We start from the raw sequence: 26829 nt of genomic DNA on the forward strand, positions 1-26829 counted from the left end.
TCCTGCAGGCATACGATTCTGGAACCTCTTTTCGAATCACACCCCAACTAAACCCTTGCATATCTTCTCATTTAATAGCACACGCTTTTCCAGACTTTCTCATATGAATACACTGGCATTGGTGCTTACATTGGTGGGGGACTCTAAGGGCTGATCATCTTTAAACTACAGCAGCGACATTGTGCAAAGTTTGCAAAGTCAGTTGGAGAGACGTGACCTCCCTGCCCGACTCCATGTACTCCCACTGCAAGTGGCATGCGTGACTCTGTTTAAATGACAACAATAAGGACTCGTCTCATGAAAACAAAGACGTGTTATCCTTTTGGGAGTGACAAAAAAAAGGAAAAAAGAGAAAGAGGAGTGTTATAAAAAAAAGGAAAGTTTGTGGTGAGTGGAGTAGATAAAAATGATTAAATAAAATGCTCAATAATTAAATGCTGCGCATACCGGCTTAAATATAGGGGAAGAGATATTTGAATAGCTTCCACAAGTTTTCTGTCTGCAGGCTGTGACATGACAGTCGAGTGTGGAGTTAGTAAATTGGGATATGAGGGGACAATTTCTTAGCAGAGCTAGCAGGCTTCAAAGAGCATAGAAGCTAGCAGTTAACACTTTGGACAGTATTACATAAGTGGGCGTGTTGTTGATGTCACATTATTTATGATTTAATGGTGATATATGCTGGTTGCAGAGGTTTTGCTCAGCGTCCTAGCAGACTAGAATTGCCACAGCCCAGAGAGCCAAAGGTTCAGGCTTCAGACTACTAGAAACGCTCAGTTTTGGGCCTTTTTTTTCCTACTCTTAGCTCTTTGTGATGTCATAGAGACCAGACAGCCTTTATGTGGTCATCCCAGGCACATAAGCCCCAACCAGCTGCTGTTTAGGAGGAGCAGACAATCACAAGACAGTGTTCCTAAAGGGGCAGAAGCTAAGTTGGATTTTTTTCTTTTTATTTATTATTTTTAATGCGCAAAAAGAAAAAAACTGCCAAACAAACCTATCGGGTACATCATATATCATTAATGTTATTTAGTGTATACGGGTTTCTTCTGGATCTCAGACTAAAGGCCAACTTTTCCATTTCATAGATGACATGAACACTGTCCATCTGTTATTTTTTGTTTTTTGTAACTGTATTTTTGCTAATATTATTACTCTTTTGGCTATTAACAGTATTTAATACTAATACCAGTCCTCTGTTTTTAACCACGTCTTCTTTATAAAAGCAGAAATAAAAAGCTTCAGTGGGACTTGGAATTTTGGATCTTGATATTTTACTCAGTTTCAGACAAATTCTTTCCCAGAATAACTTTATTTTGGAACATGACCAAAATATATATCAGCTTCCAGGTTTCCGCACTGGTTCCAACATGTTTCCAACCAGCTTGTTCAACTCAGGGTGCACTGAGTGGTTGCACCAAAGTCCAATAAATGATTATTTTGAACCGTAAATCATACAAAACCACTCTATTAGAGTACCAGAATAAAAATATGGAGCTGTAAATAAGCATAGTGCTTTTTAAGCAAAAGAAGCACAAAAGAACCATCAGTAATGTGGATGCTAATTTGTAGTAAAATATGAGTTTTAGGGTTTTTTTGATGCAAAAATAAATTCAGAATTACATTCACTTGAAATAGTAACCAGTTTTCATACCATACAGATATACATAAAAACAACCAGCTGCTGGGAACAATGGGAAAGCTGCATCCGCAACACTAAAATGGAACAGAGTGGTTTTCAAAATGGTCTGTTTTATAGTAAATGGGTTAAAACATGCAAAACCACATGTATGGCCCCACGGCAGACGCCAGGATTTACTCTCAATAAAAATAGATGTCGAAACATAACACATTGTTATTCATTTATCATGAGGGTGTTGCTTGCATTTCCCCCCATACAGTACAGCCAAAAAATCAACATCATCTCAATTCCTGAGTCGCCTACCATGACTCATTCTTGTTGCGGGGGATGGGAGGAGGGAGGCTTGGACGCTTTACTGACAGGGCGGTTTCCCTGCGCACGGCCTGAATGACAGAGTTGCCCCATAAGACGTGACAGCTGTTGACACCAACTCCGAGATGTGTTTCCACGTGTTTGTCATTTATTGGTGTTAACCATGGCTGCGTGTTTGCATGTCAGGCGGCTGACCTGCCAGCCCAGGATATGGGCTGTGTTTTTTCTCTCGCCCAGAACGTATTTTTATGTTTTTCAGCAAGTAGTATTTTGCACGTGTGAGTGTTCATTTGCTATATTTGAATGCACACGGTATATCATTGGACCTTGCGTCCATGCTAAGTGTGTGGATGTTTTTGTGCTGTGACATCCTCCTCCACTGCAGTAAAAGCCCTGTGCAGCTGGCCCCCTCCGCTCTGCCTGATGACTTCCAGAAACTTCCGCTCTTCACTCAGTCTCAGTGACACATGTGTCCTCTCTCCTCCAAGCCTGGACGCCACAGCAGCTCTGCAGGGCTTATCGTCTCTCCCTCATACTTCTCTCTGAAGAAACAAGCCAACATCTGGACTTAAATATAATTCAGTCCACCAAAAGCCTTGCTAATAGTCATTCCTGAATCGATTATTGGTGTACTTAATTTTATGTGTTTGTGCTTAATCTGCCTTATTATTCTTGCTCAGCACTCAACTGCAACTTGTTCAGGAAGTCATTTGGTACGTTGTCCAAACAACTGTGCGACCTCTGCTGCTCATTTGCTCTTGCTTATTTGCATATAAACCATGAAAAAAGAAGAGCTCACTCTTTCTCTGCCAGTAGCTTAGTGCTGTCCTGTGCTGTTGGAGCTTCAGGACTCTAAACCTCAGCGTCTGACCACTGGTGCCCAGATCTGAGCGCTCCCTGCGTAGGTGCTAATTTAGAACAGATGGCATGTGGAAGCCAAGGTTTAGATCTCCCCTGAGCAGTAAAAGGCTCTGAAATGGGGACATCCCTGCTACAAATTACCTCTGTCTACTTTTCTTTGCTAGTAATCTGCCCCTGAAATGATCCACAGAGAGTTTGCATTATTAGTAAAAGACTCAAGGCATATGCAGAGCAACAAAGGGAAGCAACAGTGGAAGTTACTTTTCCCTCTTTTGGCACGTTTGATTCATTGTGCCACCCTCATTTCCATTTAGTTTGCCTTTGCTGTGCGCGCTTTAAGTCTTGTGCAAAATCTCTGACCTTTGTTCTGTTTGCTTGATTATTTGCTTGCTTTGCTGCATTCAGACACCCTGCAGGTAAAGCAGAAGAGAGAGACGGCTTCAGTTGGAAAATGAGCACCTGAGGCCGATGTTCTCCAAGAGACGTTTGGAGCTTTGAGGTAGCACGGTTGCTGTGACAGGCAGTTTAGTTCTTTAAGGTGCAGTTTGTAGCATTTCTCCTAGCGCTTTTTAATTGCCAATGTGCCAAACCCAAAAAAGATTAGACTTTCACGGATCGACTGATTTCTGTGAGGCATGTCACTCAAGTGGAATTTGTTGCAAAATCAAAAAGATGTGACATTTATGCTTGCTCGTAAGCATTTTGCCTAAATGCCATTCTTCCCCTACAGCATTGCTAATAACAGCATGCAGCAGTATTGGCTCGATACAAGATGGCTCTAGCCAGTGTGATATCAATTATTTGTCAGTCGAGTCCTGAAGTCAGTTATCTCAGGGTTTAGAAACAGGACGGCAAACCAAAGCATAGATAAACAATGTTGTATGAATGTGTGTGTGTGTGACTGGAAGAATGAAACTTGCAGTAAGAAAGCCTTTTGAGTGCTCAACAGTCATCTGTCCAATATGAGTAGCAGTGGATTCACTTTTTTCTAATCAAAAGAAGGGCCATCATTTATCAAATTAACTCCTGAAACTGACCTCAAACTAGCGACTGATCCCCCAAAGTCATCAGCAAAGGGTTGGGAAAGCAGTGAAGCTTCCCCGTCATTAGCTTAAAATGCAGGTTTAAGGCACTTCCACATTGGCTAATGCTAATGTTAGCAAACAACCAGCTCCTACCACATCACAGAAAGACGAAAAACGAAAACTGATCTGGTTTCTGACAGGATTGGCTAGAAAGCCAGCCAAGGTTAGCCAGCTGCTTCTACATTCCATAGTCACTTATTTGCCTGTGTTTCCAGATAAGCTATGGGCTCAGTCAAACAGACATAGAAAACTGTTGGTGACCATCTGGCAACCACCGTTTGCAAGGAGACCAAACAGATGGCGAGTAGTCACTGGAGGTTGTGGCCTTCCGCTACAAGTGGTCACAAAGCAGCATACGATTCTGCACTAAAAATTTTGGGATTGCTTTCCAGGTCGAACAGTCACCAGTAGTTTCATGGAAGATGCCAGTTTGTCTCTAAATAATTACAAACTAATGATATTGAAACCATGAAAAGTGCAACGCAAACTAGAAACAAAGAACATTCTCTTTCAAATCAATCTGTTGCAACATCAAGGCACAGCTTTTAATTTAAAGATGAACATTCATGCTACTACTGCACATTCACCCAATGTATATACTATATATATATATATAATGTTCTTCCTCTACACCCCCCCACCCCCATTTTTTTGCACATGTCGAGGAGTGTGTCAGGCTACATTTCACTGTGTGTTATACTTGTATAACTATGCATGTGACAAATAAAGAACCTTGAACCTTGAACCTTCATCGTTTTCGGGCTACAGCACATGTTTTCAAGTTTCACTTCAGCTTGGATGATGAATAGCATCAAAGAAGTTGCCTTTATACAATACAGGAAACTGCGACAATGTGCAATCAAAGATATTCTGAGAATGTTCTCGGTGTAACACTGAATACCTCTTTGTGACAAGTTTCACGGTAGCTACTAACTGTAACCTCAAGAAATCACTTGCCAGCCAGTCGGGTAATACGCACAAAGGTTGCTGGGTGTCGCTGGCCAGGCTCCATACCTAATACTCACCAGAAGAAGAAGAATTCCTATAATTTCTAATCTTTATAATCTCTTCTGCTATTTGCACATTCTTTACTGTAAATTCCTAAATTAATTTGTAAATTTTGTAGTAAACTAACTTGTAAATATTGTAAAACTTTTCTTCTGTCATTTAATGGTCGGGCATTGTACAGCTACAAGCATTTCACCCCCATGTCATACTGTGTATGGTTGTGTGTGTGTGTGACAAATAAAATTTGAATTTGAATTTGAAGAAATCCAGATTTACCTCCTGAAGCCATTCTGGCTATTGTTAGCATGCACAAGGTTTACTCTCTTTATAACAGTGTATGATTTATATAAAGTCAATTAAATATCTTTGGGTTCGGCTGTTCTGGTCAGACAAAAAATTAATTGGTAAAGTCAAACCCTGCCTCCTTCAGTCCTCACGCTGAAGCATCCTTGGGCAAGATATTGAATCCGGACTTGCCCCTGATGCCTCCATCAGAGTGTGAGAGAGTGTGTGACTTAGGCTGAGAGCTTAGGCATAGATCAAAGCACTATACAATTAAGGTGAATGAGACTTGTAGTATAAAGTGCTTTAAGTTTTCAGCTGAGTAGAAAGGAGCTACAGTCCATAACAGTCCATTTACCATCTCAAGCTTGGAAATAAATGTGATTGGCTCTTCTTTTAAAAATGCACAGTTTTCCTATACTTTATTTTTTGCCCTTTTTTCAGCCTTTTCTGCCTAGTGAAGTTTTACAAGGGGAATATAGAGAGCATGTTGTGATTTTTCCATGGGGTAATACAGGATCTTGTACAGTAGCCTGTGTTAGAGTTCAGCCCAGGGTGTAGGAACTACTTCAAAGCCTTCGGCTACACCCTGTGGTTAGTGTAAAGCCAGGCACATGCAAGCTAGAGTGTTCGCACAAACCTTGCAGACAGTTAATATATACAGCATTTATTGTAAGGCAGGCACACGCCCTCAGACAGGCACAAATTTATTTAAGTCCATAAAAACACTTGACTGCGTGTAACCCCTAAATTCCCCCCACAGTCTTAGCATCAGCCTCCTTCACCCACCCCTCCACTTCCTCTCTTTTCTTTCTCCTCAAATCACGTCTCTGTTTTAAACTGGCCTCTCTGAGGCATATTTCACATTTGAGGCATTTCCTGTGCTCTGCTCATATCTGAGAGGAATGACAGTCCGAGAGTAGCGCACTCAGGCCATCTTTAGCCTGCCAGTGTGTGTGTGTGTGCATGTATTATGTGAATGATGGAACAATATATACCCCCCTGAGGCCTTCCTGCTGGGTGGTAAAGGGAAAAATCCATCACACTCGATATGTTATCCTGTGGTGGTCCAACTGTTGCACAGGACTGGACATTCCCACGCACTCACTGTAAGTTACAGGACACATTTTGAGGTTTTTGTTATGAATGGCAAGCCAGTCATTGAGATGGTCTGACGCTCTCTTTTGGCAAATGGACCGCCTGCTATTTACTCTTGGCAGCGGCAAACAAGTACGGCTGCACTTTGACAAGCCACTCAGGCTTTTATGCTCTCAAGAGCTTTTCACCAACCTTCTTGCAATTGTGCCTTTTGAATAATGATAGGGTGACTGTGTCAATATAATAAACAGTTTCCTAAGACATTAATGGATCACAGTTCATCTGGTGTGTGGATGTAAAAGGAGTATGGCACCCTCTTTGTGGAGGAAGATATGTTCTACTGTTTGTCAAGGGGAAAAATAATCTGCTTTCATGCCAACCATTAAAGCATTTAGCTTGTTAGACTGAATAACTGATGTTGCAGAGCATGAAACAGGCATTCAGGAAGTAACCATCCATTAGACAGGTCCTCTGGGAACGACATGCCTTCGTTTATTCATGTTTTGTTCCTCCTAGCTTTCACATTATATTAGCAACTCTGGGACGATAGTCAGTCTTTGGTTCATAATGATTTTTATAATTGGCTCTGACAAGTCAATATGTTTTATTTTCACCCTCATATTGGCTCAATAAGGCCTGGTCTTCACTGTTGGTCATTTTTTATGTTTTATTTTATTATTTAAGGCAGATGTGAAAGGGGATTGATTTTGCTTATCACCAGCTCTTTCTATTTTTGGACCCTAATAGAGTCGCAATTCAAAAGAATCCTTATTTATCTTATTCCTTGATGCTTCGGGTCACATTTTAACTCCCTGCCACCTTCCTTAAACAATTCGGTCACAACAGAGTAAAAATAGGACGCCAACCTCCTCACGACTTGGAAAAAAATCAGTGATGGCTGGGTGATTGGATGTGACTTTTTTGCATTTGGCAGCCAACTGCAAGTAGTTGCAGCCACCAACTGGTTGGTCAGAGAGTGAACATTCAACACCCTCAACCTCTGGGGTATCACTTTCACAGGGCGAATGCATAGATCACCTGGCGAGAGGCAACCAGTGTCCAGACAGCTGTGGTCTGAATTGGACTGGTCTAATTTATAAATGCAGACAAATTGCCAGCATGCTGCAATTAATCTGAGTCAGTCAGTTCAGATGAGTACAGCTTGTCTGTGACCCATCTCTTTGGAATAAAGAAACAAGACTCCCAAGCCCCTTTTTGAATTTGCAGATAAATTGGCATCCTGCAGCAACTATGTCACTATTTATAGTCACTATTTTTAGTATTTCTGGTTAAAATCTATGAGTTTGTGGCTGGACTCTGAATGTAAGAAGTTAATGTGAATATCTTTGCATATAAACAACAACAGACTTTTGTTTTTCACTGTTTCATCACAGTTCATCACTGTAATATCACAAACAGATTGCATGTAACTGCCACTGTGACTACATCCAATCACAAACCGATTAGCAGACTGTGTCCATCCTATTTATCACCGTCTCCATACAATAATGCATGAAGACACTGGTTTCCCTTTGTGTCACAGATTCAAAGTAGAAAACACTGTCTGCATCCTGAGCTTTTGACTCACAGAGATTAATTTGTTTTATTAATTAATTCATTGTCTTAAAAACTCATGTGGTTATTTGGGTATTTAATATGAGTATCCGCTATCTGCAGTATATAAGGAAAAGCAAACATTTGTTTGACTGTGATAGTTTCTTGTATTTATGTGCTTGACTCTTCTCATGATAATAAAGTATCTACTTTATAGTAGCAGCATAAAAAAACACCACAAAAGAACAGTTTTCTGAGACTTTCTGCTCCTACAGCGAGTTGAGACCGTACTAGAGCTATTAAAATCACTGAAACTACGAAAATGTTCCTGCAGGTCAGAAAGCAATATATGACTACATAGAAGCATAGATGGTGACAGAAGTAGCTTTTAGGCAGTCAAGGCTTAAATTCCACAGAAGGACAAGATTTTTTTTCTTTTTTTCCCTTAAAGTGTTGACTGGTGTCTGGTGTACTTCACTGCAGAGTTTAGACTAAGCGAATAAGGTGGGGAGCAAACGTCAAGCTCCTCAAGGAGACCTGAACAGGGCATTGGAATTTGAGATTGAAGTTTTAAAGGTTTAAACAGCTGAATTGAACATTTTGCTGACAGAATCTGTGGCTTTTAAGTGTAGAGTTACCTTTGCTGATGACTGAAGCTGTCATTGTAAGCTTAACCATGTTATTATGTTTCCTAGGCTGACTGGAAAGTCCACAAAGCATGCTGATAGAGACCTGAATTTGTGCTGAATTTTAGAAAACCCCTTTTTTAAGTTTAATTTTTTACTCATACTGTACTTTCCTACTCTCACTAACTGGTAAGAGTTGTGATGGAAATGATCTGCGTCTCAAGGGACTCCAGGCTTACCCTTAGATACAGCAAAAGAAGGCCACCCAGGAAAGGTAGTTTGGTATCTGACTAGGCTGGGTCCTCAACACTTTCCGAGTGATTTTTTTCAATGTATGTCCAAACACTAAGAGAATGGGGAAGACCAAGGACATGCTATGATTATGTCTCTCGACTGGCTAGGGAGCTTGGTGGAAAACTATTGCTGGGAAGAGGGAAGTCTTAGCATTTGTACTAACACTGATGCCCCTCCATATCAGGCCCAGAGAAATGGCAGAACATGGATGGATGGTGTGAACCAGCAACAGAGTAACCTAAAAATCTTAACTGAAGTGCAGATAGTTGGAATCTGAAATTAGGATGTTACCAGACATGAATATAAAGCAAGGAACATTTGTGAGCTATAGGATTGTGCAGAATAATTGTCTTTGTGGTAAATCAGTGGATGTCTAATGACTTCTTATGCTGTCTGCAGCGCACACGGCTCGGATAAGATGTCACGCAGTGGTGTTTGTGTGAGTCACGCTGTTGTGTCTATATGCAGAAGGCTCTTAAGGGATGGAGCGGATCAGCTCATATGTTTGGTCTGAACAGAGTCACCTTTGACCTCTTAACATCAAAGCGTCCTAGAGCAAACATCAATAAGTGAATGCCTTGGCAGAAACATAGGAGAGAAAATTTTTGTCCAATAGGCAAATTTGAAGCAGAGTGAGACTCAAAACCAGAGAAACCTTTGAGCAAGTTAATCAAATTGATATTGTACTAAAAGGAGAGACTTTAATGTAATAATCATAATTATCCTCAGTGGACGAAGTTACTGGTGATCTCTGGGACGGATGACTTCCTGCTAACCATTAAACAGACAGTTAAATCAGCAGGGATTTGAGTAATTAGATTTCCACGGTCTTAAATCAAATTTACTACTTGTTTAAAGCAAACAACAAAACAAGCAGATGCCGCTGTGTTTCCCTCTATTTCGAGCTAAATGGAGCAGTTGTTGTTGTTTGAATTGGACGTCAGCCTCATGCTGGAAAGAGATTGCTCCCGCCGTCCTGCTGATGCTAGCGGTGATCCAATCCTCAGCCATTACTGTGCCAGCACAGGTGATTATTAGGTCCACGTCTGGGTGAAAGTATTAGCGTGGAGTTAACATGGTAAGAGGAAACAAGGAAACATATGAATGCAACCTTTATGTTTTTTTATAAAGCAGGCCAAAATACTAAAAAGACTTGGACTCTTAGATTGGGCTTGAGGGTTTTAGCATTGTTGTGTCTGCTATGATTAGTTATTGACTGAAGACTTACCTGATCATCTTCCAGAGCCAGGCAGGCTATAAAAGAGTCTCTAAATCATTATCACTGCTCTCTTATTGAAATAAATTCTTTCACTGTGAAGTTCCCCTCCTGATTGAGGAATTTGCACTCTTTTACCCAGTGTGACTCTCTTTGTGATAAGAGTTCGTCTCTACTGGGATTTTACTTAAGTATTTCCACTATTTCATTTTTAACTCTTCTATTCCCATTCATTCTAGAGGAAATTTTTATCAATGAATAAATAATGCTGTTTGTATAAATTTTGTAAGAACAAATAACAGAACAAGTGTCAACTGCCTCCATAGACCTTATAAAACATATTGTAGATGTAGATTCATTTTATCTCAAGGCCACCAGATGGCGATAGCTGTGGCTGTAAAAAAGATAAATTAATAAAAATGGTCAAACGACTTTTTGTCTTGACCTCTCTAAACACTATCCTGCTGAGTTTATAGGTGCACTCCCTCATTTTGGATCATATTCAGTAATTTACATCTTTATCGTACTAGTTTATACGTTTCAAAATAGAGGATTAACTGTAGTATCAAACCATATGCTCACTTGCTAATAAAGCGTCAGTCATTAGTCAGTGAACGTGCAGGTTTGTGTTGAAGCAAAGCTGAAAAGCCTTTACAAATACCTTGGAGTGTGTGGGTTTGTTACATTTTTTTGTAAGTAATGTTGATGACTTTGAGGTTTGAGCTCTTGCTTGGACAAAGAGCTTTGAGACTGTTGTATGATTTTTTTTTTTTTTACAAACCAGTCCTTACAGTAGATGCTTGTTGGAACCACTTGCAATTTCATGGGTGTAAAATCGCAGTTTCAGGACTCCTGATTAATAAAATAACATTTTCCAAACTGACCCATGTAGCTGCTATGCCACCTCTTTCCAACGTTTCCGGACAGTGAAACAACCAATCACAGGAGATTATAGCCTCGCCTTGATGGATGTAATCTGTCTGACCAAGTTGCATCAGACATCTTAGCTGTTGCATTACACAGCTTTATAGATGTGCCGTAATAAAAAATTTCTCTGCCTCTTTAAGCTGCCATTTGTTATCCTGATTCATCTCATAACCTTTAAAATGTCAGAAAACATCGATGGAACATCTAAACCTAAGATTAGCTTTCCACATTCCCTTTATCTCACACTTGTTTGACCTTATTTTCCCAAAGCACTCGCTGTAATCTTTAATCGATATCTGCATTCATATTAACTCCTCTCAGCACTCTCATAAGCTACAGCAGTCCGAGTTATACAAAATAAAATGGAGCCGCAATCACAGCCCTAATGACACTGAAGCACCGAGGCTGCCATCGCTGCTGTTTTGTCCTCGAAGCACCTGCAGTAAATTTGCTCGCTCAGCCAAACGTAATTTGTGCTAGTGCTGCATTTTGTTTTTCCTCATGCTTTCAGAAGATGAGTTGTCATCTTTTGGGTATCTTATGATGGTACTCAGGCAAGTCTGTATATATATCAGTTCCAGTAATAGTCAGCAGCTGGTTGCTATCCTGGAGAAGCAGATGATGCTGAATTAGTTCACACTGCAGTGATTTGCTTTAGAACCTCCCTCAAGTGCTAATCCATCCCTGTCTGTGTATGTGTGCGTTCAGCTTCCAATCTGGCAGGTGTTTGCTTTAAAGGCAAGAGTTAGAGACTCGATCAGAGGAGGTACATCTTGAAATTACATTATTTAAAAGACTTTTCTTCCAGCCTTATTCTTGTGATGATTTGGGTGTTGTCCAGGGATATCCAGCAGCTCTTCATACAGGACCAAATCATCCACGTCTAGCTGAAGGAGCCCGGGGTGATTGCACAGAAGTCACGGTGATCAGTTCGGCCAAGCCAGATCATGATGACTTGGCTCTGTCCCAGTCTTACAGAAGAAGAAGAAGAAGGTGTACTTTATTGGTCCCCGTGGGGAAAATCCCTCTCTGCATTTAACCCATTCACTCAGTGAAGCAGTGGGCAGCCACTGGGCACCCGGGGAGCAGTGTGTAGGGACGGTACCTTGCTCAGGGGTACCTCAGGGTAGCCGTTCAGGGGAATCGAACCCCCAACCTTCCGATCATGGGGCCACCACTCTACCTACTGAGCTATCCCTGCCCTTACAGAAGCCAAACACAACCTTCATTGACCAACCTGTGCTTCCAACAGTGCAGTGAGATCGACATAATGTTGGATCAGTCTGCAGATTTGAGGTCTGTTTGCACTGATTTGTTTTACCAACCACGTGTGCGGCTTAAACACAGGGTGAACAACATGACGAGTGATCTGCCTGTCGCTGTGTCTTGTTGACAGTTCGGCTGTGGCATATTGGCGTTAGCGCAACCGACATCTGCTTTCTGGGAGATTAGATGTTACCGGACTGTGCTAGCTGGCTCTGCAGCTTCGGTCCAGGCTTGGTCTCTAATCGGTGCTGGCACGACCTCCTTAAAGGCTGGAGGCGTTGACAGGGACGTCTGAGCCTCCCTCCCCCAATCTTTCATTCCTTCTGTTCGTCTCTCCATCCATCCAGTTTTCTCCTTATCTCTTCCGTCTCTCTGGACTTCAGACTCTGACGGATCTGCTTTGTTGCTCGGCTCATGATGAGCACCGAACCCTCCCGAAGAGGTGAAATCTGAATATGAGCTCATATTTTAATTTGACACTGAGATTATTTTTCAGCTGTCATTTTAAATGTCTCATTTGTTTTCTTTAAACTTGATCCAGACCTCGATGCTGACAGGTTGATTATAGCCTCATGCTGATGGCTCTTTCTGCTTGTGGTCGACCGATATTGGTTTTTCAATTACCAATAGAAAATCTTCAGAGAGCAGGGTGGCCAGTATGTATTGCTGATATCATAATTTTTCACATTGGAGACTAAGAGAGGATGTGGAAGGAGCACAGCCTCTAACTTCTAAAGTGGTTTTGGAAACCGTAATGACTCTGTCCTTTGTGATTCAGCTTCACATCAACCTCACTGGCCTCCGAGGTTTGGCGATCATGTCAGGGAGTGTCTCTTGACATCAATGTGGTTGTACTGGTTTTACTTTAATGGCTTAATTTATTGGCTCCTTAAAGGGCAGGTCCTTTAAAAATGCTTATGTTCAGAATAAAGACCATCAACTTTTTATAGCATTTTTTTTTTGGTCATCTTATAGAAACTGTAAACTTGTACATTTTAGATTTTATATTGCAAAGTCAAGACCCTGTATCAAAGATTGACTGTTTACTGTAAGCTTAGCTCAGGCTTGGTCTCCACAAACTCCAGATCATTAGACAGTAAATGCTCCTATATTTGCTAGCAAGTTGCTAACGTTATCGTCTGCGATTAGAAGCAATGGATGTGCGGTTGGATATTATGAGAACAAGTCTTTAGTCTTTGAATGCGCTCCCATGATTACTAGCTAAAGACTCGGTCACGCTATAGTAAAAATGGGGCAGCAACCTCCTTGCAACTGGTGGCTACCTCGTTATTAAACTGAATATTTTGCTATCAGAAACCAGCAACCGCCTGGCTGCCCAAAGTTAAACCACTCTTGGCCTCTGGGCAACCACTTTGGATGGATGGTGATTGCACAGATTACCTTGAGGAAGGCAACAATCACAGTCTGATTCAAAGTGACTGCAGTCGCTCTCACACTGATGAAGGTTCACACATAATTGCCACGTAATTTATGAACACAGGCTGTCACGTTGTTGCAGTCAGTCTGAGTTTGTCTACGCAGGTGAGCGTTACTCGTCTTTGACACTCAATTCAACTGGTTGGCAACTGGTTGTATTTGGGTTATGTTCCTTTATTAAAGGCTGAATAGCAAGGCTGTCATTTTGTACTTAAACTGCTGCACTGCAGCAAGTCTGTAACTATTTGTCTGTCACAGCGAGTGAGAAGAGCCATGTGGAAAAGGAAAAAGAGGATCCAAGTGCAGGCAGTCGTTAAGGTGATTTATTGAACACAAAAATATGGAGAGGCAAACGGCAAAATGGAGAACTAAACTATACTGGGACAACTAAACTACAGAGCAAGAACAAGAACACGAACCTGAACATAAAGGAAGGAAGGAAGGAAGGAAGGAAGGAAGGAAGGAAGGAAGGAAGGAAGACGATGGTACATGATGATGAGTCACGTTATAAATGGGAAGTCATTGGTTCTTTTTGCGGTGACCTGAGTGAGACAAATTCTGACCAAGAAAAAAATCTGAACCTGTCGTTTGTTTCATTAAATCCACTCACCCTTCCAATTATTCAAATTTGCACTCACTCAGTCTTTTAGCCACTCCAGCGCTCGGCTCATAATCCCTGTATTTATTAACATCTTTGACATCTCTAGTAGCTCACGTGATGGATTACTGGCCCGAGACCATTGTTAGCCTCTGCACTCTAAATATATTTCATTTCATGTGGTTTGAGGTCGGAGGCCTGGTGAAACCGGGCTGTGTGTGCTTCTGCTCTGCTGGTCCGGCCTCTGCAGTCTACAGACATCCCCCCCCTCACCCTCCGGTTCCCCTTCGCTGTCTTTGTTTCGGTGCTGCTGCTGCTGCACTTGGCCATGCCTGCAAATGAGCACCAGGACAGAGCAATTATTCACCACAGGGGCAAACCCTGCACCCCTCCTTTGTACATACGATACACACACACACACACACACACACACACACACACACACACACACACAGAGATACTGTCATGTTAAAATGTTTCATGCATTTGTAATGTGTAGGGCTGAGATAAACAGGGAAGAGAATGAAACGCACTTCTGGAAATTTCTTGGATGGAGATGGTCTTTTATGTTGGAACTTAATTCCCTCTGGGGGTTTGATGAGCTTCATATCCCTTTCAAAGATGAATTAATGTAGCCCTGACACACACACATTTCTTGTGTACATCTCCACCCTCCCCTTTTCTCCACCCAACCCCAATGTAATGCAGACACTGGCTTGTCTGCAGCACTATCTGTATGTGTGTGTGTGTGCGTGCTGGTGAAGGGGAGATCTTTGTGAGGCAGTGTGCCGGTCCTCTGTGTGTGTGGATGAGAGGGAGTGCGTAATCTGCAGCGGCGTGCTCGCCAGCTCCGCTTGCTGACAAAAAGGCATCTCTTCGTCTGCGTGGCGCTGCCCCTCTGACTCCTGCTCTCTCCTCTTCTCACCTCTTCATCTCTTTTCTTTTTCCTCTCTCTTTCTCTGCAGAAGCCGCTGCCTTGCCCCCTCCCCCTTGTGTCCTCTTTGCAGACAAAAAGCTGGAATAACTGCCCCACCAGGTAAGATGCTGTGTATTATATTATATAGTCCCTTTCTAGCTGCTTTTACAGCTACAAATATGATGTGCATGCTCAGTATTATACAGGCTGGGGGAAAAAAGGAAAATTCTCAAGAGAAAAAGTGCCGGCTTTCTTTCTTTCTTCTTCTCCTCTTCCTTGTCTGATTGTATGTATGATCTCTAATCAGCATCTCCCTGGGTATCATTCTCTTTTGTTTGGCACAGATTGAGAATATTTGCTGCTGACATATTCGAAGGACGGCGAATATGAAAAAAGTGATGCTGTGATAAGCCAGGGGCTGTTGTTCCTCTGGTTTGATGACCTTTAGTCTTTGTGACGTGCTCCGTCTAGACACCCCTGATTATTCAGCCACCACGGTTCACTCAGGGTGAGCTGCTGCTGCTGCTGTGTGCCTGTGTGTGCGAAACCGAGATAAAAGCCTGATCTTCTGATTTTTTTATACTTTATTTCACTTGGAAACAATGCTGATTGGGTTCTATTTAGAGGCTGTAGCTGTGATGGCATGCGGCCGTTGGCGGTTAGCGACTCATAGCCAACAGATTGTTGGTGGTTTCTCAGTGGGAGCGACACCAAGCCGAGCGAGACCGCGGGATGCATTACGCTGCCTGTCAGCGCCGGCTGAGCTGGCTGTCACAAGTTTGCTGACAGCTCAATCGACTTTTGGAGCAGGTGGCGATGTAGCGCCCTTTTTTTTCTCCCACTCTATCTTTTCTGTTTCTTTTTCCTTTCTTTTTGTCCTTTCTACTATTTATTCCTCCGCCTCCTGCTTTTATCTGTTTTGTTCTTTCGTGTTGTGGCACCATCCGAGGGGACAATAAACCACTCCATATTCACTTAGTAGTTAAACAAACTTCTAATAGTCTTAATCTCACCGTAATGCACCAAATCTCTGTTTCTCTGTGTGTTGGTTTGTTTCTTTGTCCACAAACTCCTCCCATATCATTAAGAGTTGAGCAACCGATCTTGGCACACAGGTTCATCTTAAGACCAAGAAGGTTCTTATCTATATCAGATAAAATGAAGCCATCCTGTCGTTGAGCAACAGTCTGTTGTTTTTAGCATTTATGCACCTGTGAAAACATATTAAAGCATCCTATCCTTTTAAATTCACAACAATAACATTTGAATTATACCCACAAAAACTGCATTATGCATGAGAAATTATGACGCCTTCAAAGCAACTGACAAAAATGAACTGGTATTTTTTAAAACTAAACAACATCTACTATGCATTTCTTGCCAGCAGCACCAACAGGGCAGACAGTACTGTAACATGGGCGTGTAACGGCATGCACCGGTGTTTATATGTAAGAAGCCTTTTCCTCCCTTACTTTTTATAGTGGACAGTTGGCCTCGGGCAGGTTGCAGTATTCACTGTAAATGAAAGATGGACGTAGGCCTGTGACTCACATATTTATGTATATATATTTATATGTATATAGTCCTTGGACAGGTCTCCAGTCCATCACAGGGCAAACACACAGCAACTCAGAACCTTCTCGCTGTGAGGCAACGCTGCTAACCACCACACCGCTGTGCCACCCTCCTACTTTTGTTTCTGCCGTCTCGCCAACGTTACGCATGTATAACTGCGTGCTAGAAGTCACCGCAATGTCTGTCATATCTATAGTGGCATGACGCCCCCTCGCTCCCCTCCCTGAATCCCCTTTTCTCTCCGCCTATCTCTGTCTCCGTCTGCTCGCACGGTTGCTGGGCAGCTCTCAGGCGAGCTGTCTGCTTTCTGGGACCAACTTGGGATGACAAGCCAGGGCTGAGGCGGGCAGGACGAGGGGGGGGGATGCGCCCTCTTTCTGTCCTTGTTGTTGGGGTCACAGCTTGTCCCCCAATCACCCAGCACCTCCTCTCCTCTCTTTCCCTTTTTTTCCCCTCCTCCCTCCTCCTGCATCCCTCTTCCGGTTCTGCCAAGCCCGTGCCTTCGGAATAGGGCACAGCAGGCAGTTAACCAACTGTTGCCATGCTTGAAGGGCAAAATGAGTGGGAGAGAGAAAGAGTCAACACCACCCTGCTTCTCGCTGCTGTTAGTCAGCGGAGATAAATGTAGGTGCCACAGCGAAGTCAAGCGCAGAAAAGAAAGGCACTGTTTTCTCTTCATGACATCTTCAACTGCAAAAAAAATATGCCTAAACTGTAGATTTAATCCGAAATTGCAGGGATATTGAGCCCGGGTATTTAACAATACAAAATGCAACTTTTTCCGAACTTCTTAATCAGGTTCTTAATCATTAGGGGGGGAGATAAATTCTAGGCTGATTATCCAGCTGGCACAGGAGCTGCTGTAGTCGCCCAGCGTTTCTCAACATCTGCCTCTCAGGCTGCAGTGTTTTTATACCTCCCTGTCAGAGATTAATGCGTGCTGTGGATAATTTGAAGAGGCAAAGTGTTGGAGACAGGAACACGGGAGTCCCTTGACTTTGACAGGAAGCCCTGAAGTGAGTGTTGACAAGTGATACTTGATGTGCATGACGCTAGATGCCAAAGCTGTAAGAGGAGGTGAGCCACAGGAGACAGTTTGTCATTTCAGGGGCGGGAGGGGGGAAGACTGCAGCAGAGCCGGTGAACTGACTGGTAGTGTATTTGAGGAATGCGGGATGATGCTGCATAGTGGAAAACACCCAGAGGAGGCCAATGACATGAGGTAGCATCCCGTCAGTTTGGGTGTTGGGTGGACGATTTAAAGAAAACAGAACTTGATGTATTTGCAAAATTCATCTCAGTTCGCATGAGGTTAAAGGCTAAAAATAACAGAAGCTTCAAGAGGTGCAGTTTTTAATCAGCTTTAGTTGAAGTTTTAGGGCAATCAGATTGACCAGAAGTGTTATTCCCAACAATAACCACCTCCGACAGTTTCATCTTCTCCCCATGAGATGATTACAGGAGAAAAGGACGTCTCATTTGAAAGCTTGAGACAGTCGAGACAGCACAGGACATATAGGTTTTTCTGACACGTGTCTGGGTGCAGATAAAAAGGAGCAAGGTGAGGTAGCTGCTTAGTAACAACAGGTAATAAAACCCAGAGACTAAATGTGTACAGCATTGAGCTTCAAACGGTGTCAGGTGTGCGTGTGCTTTGTAATTTCTGGCCATTTCAGTGACTTGAGCAGAATCTTACTTAGATTAAAGTTTCCTTTTAACCTCAGATGCGCTCAGATTTAGAAAGCAGCGTAAGTCATTAGTTTAAAGTTTAATAGTTTTGTAATGTAACTCTTTACATGATCATTTTCAGTTTTATTCAGTTTCTGTTAACTTTTAGATTGTGTTTGCTCATTTCACTTTTTATTTGTTATTTTAGTTTTAGTTTATACTTATAAATTCACTTTATATTCTTTATATTTTGCTATAAAAGTGTGATTTACCCAAACAAGTGCAAGAAAATATAAAGACATTAGGTGTCGCTCAAGACTTTTGCACAGTAATGTAGATATATATTTGTCATGGGCGACATTTAAGACATTTAAGATGTTCAGAGTAGCTTTTATAACACAAACTAAGAACTAAATAGTTCCTGTATATTATCATCGCAGAGGTTCACATTGGCGGCTAGCTTATGTCTCAGCTGCATATTTCCATCAAGGAAACTTTAAAAAGCTTCAAGGATTAACCAGAAATGTCTGCGTAACAACTGCAGTCTTCTTCCTAAATGTTTTTCACTCTCTTTGCATTCCTCAGGGTGAAAGTAATGAAATCGCAGCCTCCGGGCACCATTTCGGGTGGCGCTGTGCTAACGTGTTGATTGATGAATGTGCTTGTAATGCTCCAAGGCCACTAAAAACCTCCATATATACATACTGTGAATGCATATAGATCAGTTCAGCCACCTGTCCTCGCTGTTAACTGCAGCTGTCGTCTTGGAGACACGAAGACCCGCACCTGGTCCTTCCTGCTTTACAGAGGAGAAAGTGCTACGAGCACATGTTTAAGCTTTTAGGTCATGTGAAGGGCAGAGAGCATTACACGTAGGAAGCATGTGTGTTTATGCTCTTCTCTGCTGTACTTCAACAGTGAGTAAAAGAGCCAATCCATTATAAAGCTCATGTTACTGTGCGGTTACTTGTTGTAGTCAGTCTAAACATGGGAAATTTTCTTGCTTCTTTTTCATGCTAATAGCATGCTATTGCAGCAACTAAATCCAATAATCAAAACCACATTTCCTGTTGTTTCTTGTCATAAACAGGATATTACTTTTCTCTGGGGCTCCTGACTCAAGGATCAGACTTAATGGATGCATTTAAAGAGCTGGATTCCACGATGCCCTATTTTTCCAGTGAAATTTGCTCCGAAGCATCTTCTCTTGGGTCCACTGAGTCCTCTTCTGGCTGACTCCTGCACACACTGTACAGTGATACCTCCCTGTGTGACTTTTTAACATTTCAAATTATGACAAAGAGAGATTTGCATGGATTTTACAGGTCTACACTTTCCTACTGGTTTCCTGTAAAACAAGTCTGTTGTTTAGCCACAGGGAAAGTGGAGAGAACAGAGTTTTGGCTGTGTTGCCGTCTTAAGATAAATGTTTCAGTCAGGAACTGTCAAAAGTAGATTGGTATTTCCTTCTGCAATTTTTATTTAGCAGCTTGGCTCTGTGCAGGAAGCAACACAAACATCCCGGGTACAACACAAAACAGGCATCAGTGACGTAAGACAGAACACTGAGTCATGCAGCGTAAAAGGAGGAACTGGGGTGAAGGTGGGTTGCAGAGTGGTTTGCAGATATACCACAACTGTAGGGGAAGTCAAAGGAAATTGATAAGTTAATTAAGTGTGAGCTAAAGCAAATTTTACATTTCAGCCTACCTGCTGTGGATTTCAGGTTTCACTGGGTTACATTAGCAGCTAACTGAGATCAAATAACTGTAAGTTTTGCTGTCAGATGATAACTAACGTCACATTATGCAATTCATTCCAGGAAAACAACCAAACAATACACAAATTTGACTGGGATACTCATCTAAGACCTCCCTTTAAGTTTCGTTCTCACTCACTGTTTACTTTTTACCATTTCCCACAAAAATCTACCCAAAGTTAAAAGTGTGGATAAAAATACACCTTATTGCACCTTTAGACATGACTGTGTGACTGTGTTTATGACCATTTGAAAGCACTAAAAAGCACGTAATAAACTACTTTGTTAATGTATGTGGCTCTTAATAAAAATAACTTTAAGTACTCATTTAGAGTAAAAAAAACACTACTGGGAATAATGGGAATTCAGAGTCTCAGGATAAATAATTAATTTCTGATGAAATTGTGAACTAGAAAAAGAAAGGCCTTTCTAAATTATAGTATGACCCACAAATTTATCTGTGACACCCCCCTATGCTAAAATTAGAGCCAAACTAATGCTGTATTTTCACACCTCATAATTCACAGTCATGTGAAACTTGTAATGAAGCTTTGGTCCAACCGTCATAAGCTAAAACAAGTTTGCAGACTTATGTAGAAGACAGATACCATCTACAGTTGTTTGGTTTATTCCCTGTCATCTCCTATGTTTCTTTTCTCTCTGATATTAATAAAGTTAAGACAGCAGTAATGTGCTCTTCATATTTTGTGAACATGTGCAAACATACATGCAAATACAATATATAAGGCAAAAAACAGAGTTTGTACAACTCTAATGTGCCTGAAAGTCAATATTTGGTGGGACCACCTTTATTCTTCAGCACAGTCTGAACTCTCTTAGGCAGCTTTCTTGTCATTTCTTTAAGTCGTCTTCAGGAATAGTTCTCCAGGCTTCTTGAAGGACATTCAAAGCTCTTCTTTGGATGTTTCTGCCTTTTGTTCTGTTCTCTGTCAACAAGATCCCACACTGCTTCAATAATGTTGAGATTTGGGCTCTGGGGAGGCCGATCCATTATAGTGTTCCATGCTTTTACTGTATTTGTGTGTTTGCAATCATTGTCATGCTGAAAAGTTGAGCTGCTGACAATCAGATGATTTTCAGATTGTATTTAACAGTGGATCAAAAAGTGATGGTACTTTTCTGTGTTCATAATTCCACCAATTTTGACAAGATCTCCAACACCGCTGGCTGAAATGCACATCAAACCATGACAGCCCCTCCAACATGTTTTACAGATGGCTGTAGACGCTCACTGTTGTACCGCTCTCCTGTCCTCCTCTGTACATACTGCCAATGATTTGAACCAAAAAATGTGGATTCATCACTCCATCAGACCTGGAAGTCCAGATGCATCTCTCAGGTCCTGTGTCAGGTCATTGTTGGATTTTTTTTCCTGTTTCACCAGGGTATAACTTTTAGCTACTGATCATCTGCTATAGATAGTTTATTAGGTCCAATACTTATTTCATCCAGTTTACTCAAATATTTTTAAGGACACACTGCACACCATGCTGAGATATGTCAGGTTTTCAACTAATAGCTCTTTGGGAATCATCTTGTTGGTGCAAAAATACTATTTTACCTGTCAAACTGTGTAATCTTTGACATTTTTTTTTCATAAATTCAACAAAAGAAATGGTTTCTTTAACAAAAGGGGCTTTTTATGCTTGGACGATTCACAGGTCAGTGTTAAGTGGCTTAACAAAGAAAAAACATTCAGGTACACCTTTTCATCTCCAAACTGGTGCTACAGTCATTAATAGTTTTCACAGGGATCACTGATGCTCACCTCTTCTGTAGTTTCGAAAACTGCCACCTTCCTTCTCTCTCTTTACCACTGTGTGATTGCACTGATTACAAGTCTCCTGCAGAATAAAAGAGTTCAGGACTAGATGGAGAGTCGTGATTGGAAAACGGCGAAATGAATCACTGAGATAATTACACAGCGGCGATGGAAAGATAATGAGAAGTCGTAAGCGTTTAATGCCAAATGTGAAATGGTTATCGACACCAACATGATGTAGAGGAACGTTAAAGAAGTGCAAAGCCTAATCTCATAGTTTGCAGTACTTATTGGGGATTAAAGACTCCCTGTAAAGTTGTCTTGAATTATTTCTTTGTGCAGTATCCGCGCATATTACAGAATGGATTTCACCTTGAACTCCTATAGCGACTTTGATGCATTAAACATACCCGTGTTTGCGTGTGGCCTGAGGGATTGTGTATGAACAGGTTTGTGTGTGTGGGGGGGAGGGAGGTAGGTTGCCTGTGTGAATTATAGATGAGGAAGCGGGGGTGATGGCCAAGTTAAAAGGGAGGAAGCAAAAACCTTGGAGGAGAGTCTCTGTCAAATTATCTGTCTGGATCACCAGCTTGAACCAAAACACGCCACAAACACAGACCGCAGCTTCAGCGCTCACGTTGTTACCATAGAGCAACACGTTTCCTGCAGCATGTTTTCATTATTATTTCAGGAAAATCTTTGTGTGGGTTTTGAAAATAAAACCAGAGAATCGAGTGGCACTTTAGTGATTTAAAGTACAGCAGCATTGCTAAGCAACACGAACGTGCAGTCTTTATTTAGCCTTTAGCACTTGCTCGAGGAGGTAGGAGTCTGTTTAGCAGAAGCTACTAAGTCATCAGGTGGCAGCCATACTCATTATCCTCAGTAACCTTGGCACTAAATACAGGCCTGTAGGTGCTTTATGGATGCTTTGCATAAAAAAACTGTCTGAGATTGTTCTTAAAACTAGAGTGAAAATGATTAGAGGTGGTTTCAAAATAGAAGTAATCCTTGTCAGTGTTTCTTCTAAAGACACCTCTGTGGATGTTGTGAGATCATCTACTCATCACAGGACTGACAATTCTGCCCTTTCACCTACTAAGTGATGTGTTCACATCTGCCAGTGCTGAAGTTCCAAGAACTTCAGTTCCGCCAATGGCCACTAGGGGCCAGCTCCGAAAGTGAGTCAATCCCCATGGACGTCAGTGTGAAAATGTCCAACTCTGAAGCAGAAATTATAGTAAACATCTTGCTGCAGTGGATGGTACTTTTCAAACACAAGGGATTAGAAATAAAAACCTGCCTCTAAAACAACCCTGCTTCAAAAATAAAGAGTTTGCTACCCAGTCATTATACAAGTGCTTTTTTCTATACATAATAGGGGTGGGGGGGGGAAATCGATACTGTGTAGTATCGTGATATTTTGTTTGCTAATAATGTATCGATACAGGGACAGCAGAAATCGATATTTTGTTGCAAACAAGGTTTTTGGGGACTAGAACTCTGACTTCAGAGCATGTTGATCCTTTTTCTGAGCAAGAATCCTGACATTCCTTCACTGTCCAAATGTGTTTAACTTTTTTTGGCAGCAATAAACATGACAGTTTACTTATTTTAATTTAAGACATGTTTTATTTTAATTAAGTTTAAAACTTTTTTATTTAATGTAAAATTATATTTTGTTTTAATTTACTTTCAAATTATTCAGTTGCTGAATGGGCTGCATAGTTTTCATAAGTTGCATAGTTCAGAATAGCTATAATTGTACCAGATGGTTGCATTCAGTTAAGTTGGACTAGACTATAATACAAGCCGTTCAGTTTGTCAACAATAAAACTGACTGAAATGAGAGAAAGACTGAGTGTGAGACTTTGATATTAGATAAAATGAATATTGATAAAGTTTACCTTTATGTACAGAATCTGAATATCGCAAAATATTTAAAAAAATTGCAATAATATCGTATCGTGCGTTAAGTATTGTGATAATATCGTATCATGGGATGTATGGTGATTCCCACCTCTAATGCACTTTTAATCTAATGTTCACATACGAATGCATCAGGGGCAACTCAGGGTGCCCAAAGATACATAACTTAGAGGGGCCAAGGATCGACCCTCCAACCTTCTGATTGGTGGATAGCCTGCTTTACCTTCTGAGCCACAGCCAAACCTTTAAACTTAATCATAATCTGTGACATTGTTGAGAAAGCAAAAAATGTATGAGTTCTATGAAGGCCACTTTAGTTTTGGATGGTCGTGCCAGCTGCAGTAATTTATATGTGGCAGAAATGCTGTTCTTGGACCACCTGGTGGTGGGTAAAGCATTACTGACAAGCTACATCAGCAAATACAATAGACATCTTCAAAAGTAAAAGAACTGAAGTGACAGTGGGTTGCAAAGAAGCTTGCAGAGTCAGCAGCAACTGTTTGCACAGTGATGCAATTTAAGCAGCCTATCTGAGATTTGCAAATGACGAAGTGTACAGGCTGAGCCATGGTTTCGTGTTGAGGGGTTGGAGCTAATGTTGTGCTCAGGGGGGAACGCTGTGATGGGGAAAACTGCTTATTTATGAGTTTTCTTGGCATCCAAAGGATAGGATAAGAGTACGGCTCATTGTGAGCTTTCTCTCAGGGTTTCAGCATTAAGATCAGTTAATTGCCTTTGAAGAAATGTCGAAATTGACCTGATCAAGTGAGACAGATCAAGTGTCTTCTCCACTGATTTTTAGTTAATGTATGTTTGTAAAGGCTTCAGTGTGAAATTCGGATTTGGATCTCCAAGACTCTGCAGGTCATTTGCCAGAGTTAGAAACTGCCAATAATGCAGAGAGGCTGCTCAATTAAAACACAACCAGATAATTCTGGAAGTGTCTTTCTGCCATTTTTTTTGCCTCTTCTCATTTCAGAGAAGTTGAGCGAGGTTTTGTCGGGGCCTTTCACACGACACTAAAATAAGTATTAATTTCCTGTTTGCCTCATTTCTGATGAAGAAGGCAAATCTGTGGATTATGTCGCCCTCTGACCTCCATCTCCGCCTTCCTCCATCCTTCCTCCGTCTTCTCTCAGTTTGCCCCCTGTTTGACCCACTTGGAATCCCTCCTCCAGGGAGGCGTATGCGGGTCAAGTTGGATGTCAGGATGCACAAAAAGTATCTAGTCATCTGTGTTCGACCTTTCCAAGGGCTGATGAGTAATGACGTGTTTGTTCCACCTTGCACTTTGTTCTTTTGTTTGTTTTTAAACCGATGAAGATGATGCGCTGGTGGGTTGACAGTCGCTTTGGATGACTGATAAGATTGTGAAGATGTCAAATTATCATCCTGTAAAAGCTTGAATTAATGAGTTTGGTGATAAGATAAGAAACTCTTTAGATATATCGTTTTTGTTAAAAAGCAGTCTGGGGAAATCAGTGGGTGTTTGCTGATTCTGGTGCTTTGCAGAGACAAAGAGACAGTCATGAGAAGGCCAAAAACATACTTTTTTACTCAGTTAAGCAACTCCTGTTAATTGGTTTCATCCTACAGTGAGGAAAAGTTGCACTTAATAATGAATTACTCATGAGTAATGAAGATGGATGCACTTTTGAAAATAAAAGAATGACGAACTGTGCTGAGGAACATTTGGGTTTCATAAACAGGGCAGCTGCTGTGTGAGAGACAGGATCATTTACTGTAACCATTAAAAACATGTGGTGCTCAGTCCAGCGGTTCTATTCCTGTCACGCTCCCGATATTTTTGGACGGAGCTGTAACTATACGTCTCTCAGTTTCTTTCTTTCCCTTCATCCCTTTCTCTTTCTGGCTAAGCCTCCCTGGCTGGGCAGCTCTCCTCTGTAAGAGACATTACTTCCTGTATGATCTTAGTTTTTTTTTTTCTTTCTCTGCCTTTCTTCAGAGAGCCTGCCTGCCTTTTATCTGGTTCTGTCTGTATGCAGATGGATAACTAATTAAAGAAAAATAGAACTGAAGCAAAATAAGCGAAAATATTTAAAATTTTAATGTTCATTGTACCAGAGGGTAGTTTTGGAAGCCGGGGATTGTAGCCCAAGGATTTCCGCCTGATTTATAGCTGAGTTGCTGCCCAAAGTGGAGGAGTTTAAGCATCTCTGGGTCTGACTGGAGCAGAATTGAAAGCTGAGGGTGAATTTATGAATTTATGATGTTATGGTGAATTTACTGAAATGTCCACTCCTGGGAATATTGTGGCATTGTGTTAGCACACACCTGAATGCTACTGACCTGCAAACTGCCAAAACTAATGCTTTTATAGAGATGCTCAGACTTATCAATCATCAGTACGCTTAACCTCTTAATTCTTAACCTCTGATGTTAGTAAGGGTGTATCCAGGAGGTTCCTATAGAGCAGGGGTGGGCAACTTCAGGCCTCGAGGGCCGGTGTCCTGCAGGTTTTAGATATCACCCTGGGTCAACAGACCAGGCCTGTGGAGAATGAAAGACATGTTGAGGAGGTAATTTAGCCATTTGAATCAGCTGTGTTGGATCAAGGACACATCTAAAACCTGCAGGACACCGGCCCTTGAGGCCTGGAGTTGCCCACCCCTGCTATAGAGGAAGGACAAAGAGTCGTGTGAAAACTGTTTTCTGCTAGTTCCAGGTTCTTGGAAAGCAGCTGAATAATAAAGAGGACAGCCACAACAGGAACCTGTCCAGCAAGCAGACTGGTGGGATATCACAAGGGCTGGGTTTTCAAAATAAGGGCCAGGAGATTATCCACTAGTAATCTGATTGCATATGGTGATGAACCATTAAAGACATATAAACAAACATACAGAAATGAGTTTCCATATAATTGAAAGTATAAAGTCTTTGCGTGGGAAATACTGAAAGTTCACCTGTAACTCAGAAACTTTAAACATTCATAATAAAAATCTGCTTTCTGTACAATTTACATGTGGTTATAA

The 26829-nt window shown here is 41.5% G+C and overlaps 1 protein-coding gene across 3 annotated transcripts in view; it reads left to right on the plus strand.

The window, feature by feature from the left end:
* The window catches only part of LOC101469680 (uncharacterized), a 76703-nt gene that overhangs the window by 15559 nt on the left and 34315 nt on the right, over window positions 1–26829 (plus strand). For all 3 annotated transcript variants that reach the window (XM_024798675.2, XM_024798674.2, XM_076880220.1), the window contains exon 2: window positions 15172–15242. The gene's annotated coding sequence lies outside the window, so the exon portion shown is untranslated. The remainder of the gene's footprint in view (window positions 1–15171; window positions 15243–26829) is intronic.

The sequence above is a fragment of the Maylandia zebra genome, linkage group LG23 (genome assembly GCF_041146795.1).
Source record: "Maylandia zebra isolate NMK-2024a linkage group LG23, Mzebra_GT3a, whole genome shotgun sequence".
Lineage (NCBI taxonomy): Eukaryota > Metazoa > Chordata > Actinopteri > Cichliformes > Cichlidae > Maylandia > Maylandia zebra.